At 66.1% G+C, this 9,914-nt stretch overlaps 1 protein-coding gene across 4 annotated transcripts in view; it reads right to left on the bottom strand.

Moving 5' to 3' along the window:
* The window catches only part of ADGRB1 (adhesion G protein-coupled receptor B1), a 77,580-nt gene extending 71,939 nt beyond the window's left edge, over positions 1-5,641 (bottom strand). For 3 of the 4 annotated variants that reach the window (XM_059893265.1, XM_025001588.2, XM_025001586.2), the window contains exon 1: positions 5,517-5,641. The gene's annotated coding sequence lies outside the window, so the exon portion shown is untranslated. The remainder of the gene's footprint in view (positions 1-5,516) is intronic. The other variant, XM_010811854.4, reaches the window with a different exon arrangement.
* Positions 5,642-9,914: the final 4,273 nt, after the last annotated feature.

Raw genomic sequence — 9,914 nt, forward strand, 5'->3', positions numbered from 1 at the left:
CTGGGCCAAGCCAGAGGGACATGTGCCCTTGCGGGTTGCACAGGGACTGGTGGGACCCGGAGGGTCAGGGCTTGGGCTGGGGGCAGGGACAGCGCTCTCTACGTTCTGACCTCACTTGCATCCGCCTGGACAAGCGGGCTGGCAGCCCCGATTGCCCAGGGCGGCGCCTACACTGCCTGTTCAAACTCCACAGGCCAGGCGGCAGGGAGGCTCCGCCAGCCCTGGCCACCGGCTCCAGGGGGCGGGCCCCCCACCATCACCCCCTGACCCCAGTGACGGCCAGGCCACCTGGGCCACGCATGGAGCTCCGAGGCCCCTGCCTGCCAGCTCCTCAGGTCCTCTGCCTCTCCTCTCACCTTGGGGACCCCTCAGCCGAGTCTCAGCTGAAAGTCAGCACCCCAAAACCAGCCACCCCGTGAGGGACGGGGGCAACCTGGCCCTCATCTCGCCATCCATCACAGCCTCTGAGGCCCTGGAAACCTCCTGCCCTGGAGGCCTCTCTGCTCCCGCAGTCACCCGGTCACTCAGCAGGGACCAGTCCGTACCCCCACCCCCAAGTGAACCCTGGAGGATGCACACAGACCCCACGGGCAGGGACCCGCTGGAGAGTCAAAGGCGAGGGTGGGGGTGCTGCGGGGGGTGGGAGGTGAGGGGAGGAGGCGTGGGGGCAACAGTGGGAGTGAGGTTTGGGGATGAGACAGCCAAGGGGTGAGCCAGGACCTCCTGCCGCACGCAGGCGGATTCCATTGTCTAAAGCACTTTATGCTTGTAAAGGCACAGAACATTCTGGAAGGATAACAGGGACACCTTAACAGGAGGACCTGGGGTCTAGGGCGAGGAGACTCCCTCTGCACTCTAGCCCTTTAGGGCTGCTCCCATTGCTTGTCACCTTCCAGGTGCATGCGTCAGGAAGGTCTAACTCTCTGCAACCCCATGGATGGTAGCCCTCCAGGTTCCTCTGTCCAAGGGATGCTCCAGGTAAGAATATTGGGAGTGGGTTGCCATGCCCTCTTCCAGGGGATCTCCCCGACCCAGAGATCGAACTCACATCTCTTATGTCTCTTGCACTGGCAGGCAGGTTCTTTACCATTAGCGTCCCCTGGGAAGCCCAAGTAGAAATGAATTAATAAGAAAAAGCGGAGGGAATGGTGGCTGCAGGCAGGAAGGAGCCCCGATTCCCGCCACCCTGTGAGCCAGGGGGACACTGGGTACAGGGAAGGCTCCGGATGCTCCAGTAGAAAGGAATCCGAACTCCTCTGTGGCAGCGGCCACGGCCAAGGGTCCCGGGTCTCCTGCCGCGTCTCGCCCTGCAGAGGAGGCCTCGTGCCTCTGTACTCTGCCGCTGAGGCCCAGGCTGGGAATCAGGGGGAAGCTCTTCCCCTCTTGGGCCTTGCTTTCCCAACAACGTAGAGTGGGAAGAGGGGTTCCCCCAGCACCCTCTGCCCGGTATCCTCAGAGCAATGCCACAGCCCCAGACATGAATGTCCACCACGGGGCCCAGCTTCCAGGGCAGTGCACACTCGTATTTGTGTTTTGGGTCTGTTTGTGGTACACACTGAAGGGGGTCTTGGGTGGTATCTGGATGACAAGAGGAGCCTGGAGTCCAGTGTGCTTGTGGGCAGAGGCTGCCCCTCAGGAGCACCTACCATCTCCTTGGCCATTGGGGCAGGTCACGACCTCAGTCTAGGACCACTCCCCTCCCCTGCCATAGTCCCCACTATTCCCAAGACACAGCCCAAGGCCTGCAGGGCTCTGGGTTCTGGCTCCCTTCCCTCTGGAGCCCCAGTCCTGCTGTTCATCTCTCCAGCTCCTGCACACGAGCTGCCTACGCCTCACACCTGCCACAGGGCCTTTGCATGGCTGCTCTGGTGTGAGACCATCCTCACCACTTCCACCCCTCTTCTCCTGGTTTAGCTGCCATTCCCCATAGAGGGCTCTCGGAGACCCCTACCTCTGGCCTCCTGCAGGCTGCTGTCTTCCATGCCAGAGCCCATTCACTGAACTGAGCAGGGTCTCTTCCCTGCCTTATTCCCACTAGCCTTCACATGGCAGGGCACGCCCTCTGCCTTGCCCAAGCTGCACTCCCAGTGCACACGTGTCCACGTGGGCACCTGTACTTTCACTACATGTGTGCAGGCTATACACAAGGGTATCCAGGCCATATGTCTACCTAGAAATCGGTGCTCTGACCGGTAGCACGGCCGCAGCCACGCGGGCTGGAGCCCAGAGAGTTCCAGAGGACAGTGGGCCAGAGTGGGTCAGTCGGGATGCACGAAGCTAACCAACCCTCCGGGTTTAGGTTTGAGGGGGCCACGGCTTGCACGCCGCCACAGGACCTGCCGCAGGTAAAACGTGGTTAGATTCAATCCTGCCATCCCGGGCGCGCATTGACACAGATCTGCTCTGCGCACGCACACACGTGTGGCAGTCTGCGTGCCTGCCCACACAAGCCGCCAGCTTGCCGGCCGGACACGCACGTGCACGCGTGGCACACAGGTACCCAAAAGCGCTCCTCACTCCCGTGCACCGGGCACGCGGGCACGGCGAGTGCGGGGAGGCGGCTGACTGCACTCGGGCTCTGACAAGGGAGCCTAGGGCCCGCCGAGAGGCGGGGGCGGCCGGGCTGCGGGGATGGGGCGGGCGCCCCGGCCGCGGACGAGACGGAAGGGGCGGGCAGGCGGCCGGTGGCGCGGGCGCCCTCTCTCGGCCGCTCGGGGCAGCGCGCCGCCCTCCGCCGCCGCCGCCACCGCAGCCCGGCGCCCGCCGCCCCGGCCGGAGCTGGAGGCGTCCCCAGGGGGCGGACTCGCCCTCAGGACCCGCTCCGGAGGCGGGCCCGGGCCAGGCGGGCCGGCCAGGGGGCGAGGATGCCGAGGGAGGTTGCCCGCACCCCGCCGCTCGTCCGGCCCCGCCGAGGCCGCCTCCTGCCCGGCCCCGAGGCCGCGCGTCCGCAGGCGCCCAGCTGCCTCCGGACACGGCCGGCCGGGACGCTGCGGGCCCGGGACGCTGCGGGCCCAGCGCATCCAATGTCCGGGAGAGCGCCGAGGGCCTGGGCCGGAAGGGCCCCCAGAGCCTCCCCCTCGCCCCCATTTCACGGACGCGGCCACCGAGGCCGGAGAGGGGCCGAAGCCTGCGGGCGAGGCAGGGCCCCCCAACTTGGCTGCGTCCCCTGCCGACCCTGGGTCCCGAGCAGAGTGGCGTGATGCCGAGGGCGGCGAATCCCCTTTTCTGCCCCCGCGCGGGAGCGCAGCGGGGACAAGCTCCATTCCCCGGGATCGGAGGCGGCAAACTCCGCGCTCGAGCCTCCGCGCCGCGCCCGCCGACGGAGCCGCGCGCCGCCCTGGCGCATTCCCGCCGGCCTCGCTCTCGGCCTCCCTCCGCTCGGGTTCCGGGACTCCCAGGCCGGCCCCCCGCCCCCCAGATCCAGGCGCAACAAGTCTGAAAGCAGCGCCGAGCAAGAGCGAGCTAGCGAGCCGAGAGGAAGGGCGCGCGGGGCTGGGCGCTCCGGGATCCCGGAACGCGCAACGTTCGCCTCCGGGGACGCGGCGCGGGCGGCGGGCGGTCCGGACTGATCGGCGGGCGGCCCCCACCCCTTGAGTGGCCCTGACACTGCGCGGGCGGGGGCGCGCCCGGCAGCCCCCACCCCCTCCTTCGTCTGCTTGACCTTGCTGGGGTCCTCAAAGCCGGACCCGGCCGCACCCGGGCGTCCGGACGCAGAGTTTCGCGGCCACCTGCGGGGGCGAGGGAGGCTCTCTCCCTCGACCTCCCTCCCCTCGGCGGCGGCGAGGGTCGCCGAGGAATAGAAGGCTGCAGACTCTAGGAGACGCTATGGCCGCCTCCTCAGACCCCAAATACACGGTATTCCACCTCCGGATATGAAAAGAGACCCCGGCCTCCCGTTCGCCCCCATCCCGCCCGCACGGCCGCTGCTCGGAGGGGGCGTGTGTTTGTGTCTGTGAGGGAAGGCGCTGGGGGTCCCCTTAGGTCCCGAGGGTGGGTTGGGAGCGCAGATTTCCCAGCCCCCTTCCCAACACGTTTGCCAATTGGCTGCTTGGGGAGGGGGGTGCGCGCCCCCTGCCCACCCACACACCTGCACACATTTCAACTCCTCGGGAGTAGCTGCTAAGGAATTCTCGGCCCTGACCCGGGGGAATGAAAGGGCCGTGACGGGAGCGCGCGGAGGGAAAGGGCGCTGAAGCAGGGGTGGGTTAGGACTTGTCTGTGTCCATCCTGGCTCCCTGCACGCCAAGAAACTTGGAAGCCGAAAATAAAAGTGGGGAGGGTAAGGTGCCCAGCGGGCCGGGGCCAGGGTGCTGGAACGGGCGCTCCCTCTGAGCTGCCTGGGAAGTGACCCAGCGGGAGCCGCCGCACCCGGCAGCGGTCCACGGGCTCGGAGCCGCATCCTCTGACAAGCCTTCCCGGCCACCAAGCTTCGCGGCGATTTTCAGCTCCGCCGTGCCCTCCCGAAGCAGGCCCGAGGCGCGCTGTGCCCTGCCCAGGGGGCCGCGGGGACTAGCGGGAGAGGGCGGCCGGCCTGGCCCAGAGCCCCAACCTGCCCGGGAGGGGGCGGGGGCCAGGCTAGTTCCTCGAGGCAGCTGCGCGGCGGCCGACGAGGACCGACGGCCTCGGCCCGCTGGGAATGGGGACCGAGGAGTGCCCGGCGCCCGCCCTCGCCGCTTCGCGCGGAGAGGGCGCAGGGCCGACCCAAAGTTCGGATCCGCTTATCCGCGCGGCCTGTCCGAGCGAGTGGAAAAGATCAGAATGGAACGAGTCAGGGCGTTCGTGTGTGTGTGTGTGTGTGTGTGTGTGTGTGTGTGTGTGTGTAGGGGGCCGGACGGTGCTAGGGTAGCCCTCTGACCATCTGGGTGCAAGAGCACCTCCAGGGAGTGTCCGCCGCCGGTGCCGCGTCTACCGGAGGCTGCGAGGGAGAGCCTGTGCGTGCGGGGAGGACATCTCGGGCCCCTACAGGGGTTTAGGGGCTCTGGGTGTGATGAGGGGAAGGGGGACACACCGGGGTGTCTCTCCTGAACCTACCTGGGTCAGTGTGTGGCTGCGGGGCACCTCTGGGGCTCCCGAGACCCCTGCCAGCGCCCGTGTGGGTCGGGGACACAAGGGGAACGCCTTCCCCAGCCGGCCCTGGCTCTGTGCATGTGACGGGGAGGGCTGTCTTCCTCAGCCTGGCCTGCCACCCCGGCCAGGCTGCGGGTGTGTGGACTCGGGGGAGCCGAGCAGCGCCGAGGAACCTCTCCCACGTCCAGGTCGCCCCCTCCTCAACCCGCCCGGTGCGGGCGCGCGGAGACCTGCCAGATTCCGTCGCCGCCGCCGGAGGAGGCAGGGGGCGGGGGCGGGGGGGTGGGGGGGCGTCCGAGCTCGGAGCGCCAACCTCGGAGCTACGAAGCCCCAAACGGCGAAGTTAGGAAGTCCGGGCGTCCGCCCCTCCCCCGACCCCCCTCCCACCCTCGCTGCGCCCCCTCTCGCCGCGTCCCCAGTCCCCAGCCCCCCGCCAGAGCCTTCCTTACCTTCCCCGGCAGCAGCGGCCCCGCTGGCGAAGACTTGATCGGGCGAGTTGCAAATCCCCAGGAGCGCCCCGCGTCGCCGGCGGCCGAGCCGGGCGCCCGACCGGAGCGGGGGCTCCTCCTGCCGCCGCCACCCCCGGCCCGCTCCAGGCCTAGCCGGGACGCCCCCGGGAGCACACTCGCCGGCGCGCGCAGGCCCCCTCCCCTCCCCCCGCCTGCGGGCGCCCCCCGGACGCCCGGGAGGTCCGGATGCCCGGGCTGCGGGCGATGCGGGGCGCGCGGGCCCGGGCCCGGCCAGAACGCGGCGCGGCCGCCTGTGCTCCCGGCTCGCCGGCTCCACGCTCGTTCCGCCGGGGCCGCCGCCAACGCCGCGCCCGCCGCTCCCTCTCCGGCCGCCGCCGCCGCCGCTCGGCTCCTCTCTCCTGGCCCGCTCCTCTCGCCTTTTTTCCCCTTCCTGAGGGGGGGGCGAGCCGAGCCGAGCCGGGGGCGGGGCGGCGCGGGGAGGGGGAGGAGGAGGCCGAGGACGGCGAGAAGGAGGAGGAGAGAGGCGGGCTCCTTCCCCCACCGGGCTGCCGGCGCTCCCCAATCTCTCGCTCTGAAACTGGATCCCGAATCGGGAGCCAGAGACTGCATTACGGATTACATCAGGCTTTCTAGAGCTTCCAGATCACACATGAGAGGGGAGCGCGAGCGGGGGGCGGGGTGTGGGGGAGGGGAGAGGTGGTGGGGCGGTGGGGGGGGGGTACGGATGAACGCACACACGCGCGCACCGGGGGAAGCCCGGCGCCCGCCCCATGCAGCAGCAACACCAGGAGTTGGGTCTCAGCTCTCTGCCTCTCCCGGGAGCCGAGGAGTGGCTGCCGCGGGCCGACTGGGCGAGTGGACTGACGGGTGGGTGGATGGACAGGCAGGGCAGATGGATGGAGGGAAGGAAGTTGTACGGGGTTGTGCCCCGACGGGGCGCAGAGGTGCCAGAGAGGACGGGCTGGGTGGAAGGGCGGATGAGGTAAGTGGGCTTCGGTCGAGGAGGTGCGGGAGGGGATGCGTGGAAGGACAGATGCCTAGAGAGATGGGCGATGTGATGGATGGAAGGATGGAGGGTGGGTGGATGGATGGAGGAACTAGGTGGAAGAAGACGGGCAGGAGAGGTGGCGGCATAACTGGGCGAATGGCACCTGAGTGGAGGGCGGAAGAGATGGCTGGGCCATGCAGTTGCAAGGAAGGTGCGTGGATAGGTGCAGGAGGGGAGATGGGATGAGGGAAGCGCAGGACAGAAGCCAAAGAACAGACCCAGGCCCGCGTCCCTGAGGCTCAGAGGTTGGCGGACACCGGGAGGCCCAGCTTGAACGGCTCAGGTTGGGTTTGTCCAGTCTTTCCTCAGGGGGCTCTGTTCTGAGAGGCACTGAGGGAGGGGCCCGAGAGAAGAGCCCGGAGGGTTAGAAGCACCACTCCCTGAGGGGCGTCCTCAGTCGTTTTGCCCACATTCATGTCCTCCACGCACCCTCCTTTGACTCGGTGACAGTGGGAGCATCCCAGTCCCATACACAGGTTTTGTTTGTCCATAAACTGGGGGAGATGCCCCTTTAGCTGCTTCATCTCTCATCTTAAAGTGACCATAGTCCCCCTTCTTCTGAGGCCTTTGGCCAGATACCCATAGGGGGCCTCCCTAAAATGAAACACAGCATCTCGGAGAAAGGACCTCAGGGAGATTACTTCAGGGTCCTTCTCTACTAGGACATTTATGCCTCCCAGCCCCTCGCGTCTTTTTCATAACTTGTGGTCCACTCTGAATGCAAAATCCTCGTTGAGTCTTCCTGAATATGCAATAGTATACACATTTCTCGTCTTAGCCAGCCACCAATGCCTTTGCGGCCCAAGCCCAACATCTGGTCCAACTGTCGGCTTTTTTTAGCTTCTTCCCAGAAGGCTCCATCAGGGTGTCATCACTGTCACCATCAACCATTAATTCACAGTCGCTGTCACCATACTCAGCCTGAACATTAGCATGTAGCCCCTCACAGTTCTCCCCATGGCCATCACTGTAACCCCCAAGCAGGACCTCTACAGCGCCATCACCAGCCACGGCACGTGGCTCACCTCATCAGGGACAGCTCCGTGCAGACCAGTCCCTCTGGGAAGGGCAGCCTGTGGACTGAGGCTCTATCGGGGGCATCCTGAAGGGCTGGTCGGAAGAGCTAGAGAGACACGGTCCCCAAGGCAATCGGAGGGCAGAGGAGGCCCCTTTCCCAGTCCACCCCCAGGGCAGCTGTATCCCTCCCCCTTCATCCCCGGGGAGAGGACCTTCTCCCCAGAGTCTTTGAACTGAGGGAGGAGGCAGAGGCGGTGCCCCTGGGGGGCTGCCGCTCCCACCCTTCCCGGCCCAGATCCTCAGGGCCTCAGCCTTTGCTTCGCTCTCCTTTCTGCACTAGCAGCCTGTGGCCACCAGGGGGCCTTTGCTATTAGGCCATGGACCGCGCCAAGGGTGCCTGCAGCTCTGAGTCAGGATTTCAGCTGCCGCTTTGCCACAGCCCTCCTTGCACCCATGGAGGAGGGTAGCAGCCATCCCACGCTCCTCTGCTCTGGGACCCCCGACGGGGGTTCCCAGGGCAAGGTTGGGGTCCCCTCCACTCAGGCCATCTGGTGCGAAGCGGTGTCCCCTGAGACAGGACTTCTCAGCAGGGCCCTGCCTACCCCTCCTCGCCTCCCTCCACTCTTTGTCCTTTCTAGAAAAGGGTCTCCTCTCCCCAGTTCCTGATCCAGACCCCAGACAGTTCCCCTCCTGAAGGCAGAGAAGCCGTCTGCCCCCTGCTCCTCAAGGAGGGAGCAGAGTCAACAGGGCCCTGGGATTGCTGCACAGGGAATTCTACCCACTCCCCAGGCCCGTACCCAGCTGAAGTCCTGAAACAGAGTTGCACTGGCCCCACTGGGGCTTCAGCAGCCATGGGGACCGTGACAGAAGGGGGTGAAGGTTTCTTGCAGCCCAGACATCCCAGAATTCTACACTTCTGAGCCAAAGGCCACTGTTCCTGAAATTTGCTCCCAGTTTACCTCCAGCATTCTCCACCAAAGCTTGTACAATCCCGATGGCTCACACTGACACGGAGGGTGGGGCCACAGCTTGTAGTAGTCCAAGGTGGCCTCGGCACAGGAGGTTGAAACTGATGGACCCATGCCAGGCCAACCCTATCCAGCCGGGCACCAAGTCTGGAACCTCTTCACTCAGCCCCAGAGGGAGCATGATATTAAACTTCATGGCCATAAACCAATCCCTGACTACAGCCATCGACTCACTGACCACTGACCCTATTCACACAATGAGTCCTGTAACTGGTCCCACTCTGAGCCCTGACCCTGATCCCACTCTGAGCCCTGACCCTGGTCCCACTCTGAGCCCTGACCCTGGTCCCACTCTGAGCCCTGACCCTGGTCCCTCTCTGAGCCTTGACCCTGGTCCCACTCTGAGCCCTGACCCTGGTCACACCCTGAGCCCTGACCCTGGTCACACCCTGACCCTGGTCCCTCTCTGAGCCCTGACCCTGGTCCCACTCTGAGCCCTGACCCTGGTCCCTCTCTGAGCCCTGACCCTGGTCCCACTCTGAGCCCTGACCCTGGTCACACCCTGAGCCCTGACCCTGGTCGCACCCTGACCCTGGTCCCACTCTGAGCCCTGACCCTGGTCCCTCTCTGAGCCCTGACCCTGGTCACACCCTGAGCCCTGACCCTGGTCACACCCTGACCCTGGTCCCTCTCTGAGCCCTGACCCTGGTCCCACTCTGAGCCCTGACCCTGGTCCCACTCTGAGCCCTGACCCTGGTCACACCCTGAGCCCTGACCCTGATCCCACTCTGAGCCCTGACCCTGGTCCCTCTCTGAGCCCTGACCCTGGTCACACACTGAGTCCTGCCCCTGGTCACATGTTGAAGCCCCAGACTGGTCCCACTGAGCCTTGTCCTCCTGGTGCTTTTACCCACTCAGCTCTTTATTCCCAAGCCTGAGTGTGCACGCGAAGGCATCCCTGAGGACTGAGAAACAGAAACTGTGTGTGTGGGGGGGCTAGGAGGACCCCCAGTGGAGCAGCAGGAAGCCCACTTCGGGGTCCTATCTGTTTCCAGCCATTCTCACACAGGACCAGCCCCTCTCTGGGGAAGACGTGAGGGTTTACCTGCAGTCAGGGGGAGAGCTGGGATGGTCTAGAGCCGAGCCCCCCAAGTCCTGGTCTCCCCACCCGGCCTCCTGGCACCAAGGCTGAGTGAGGGCCTGCAGCACCTGGCACCCCTTCTCCAGCCTTCAGAGGCTGCCTGGGGGCTGGCTGGAGGGCACAGAGCAGGGGTCCCAGCCTGGGGACATTGTGGCCCTCTCCAGCCACTTGGTGGACTTTGTAAGCCAGAGGGTGGAGGTGGA

Source organism: Bos taurus, chromosome 14 (genome assembly GCF_002263795.3).
Source record: "Bos taurus isolate L1 Dominette 01449 registration number 42190680 breed Hereford chromosome 14, ARS-UCD2.0, whole genome shotgun sequence".
In the NCBI taxonomy this organism is placed as follows: domain Eukaryota; kingdom Metazoa; phylum Chordata; class Mammalia; order Artiodactyla; family Bovidae; genus Bos; species Bos taurus.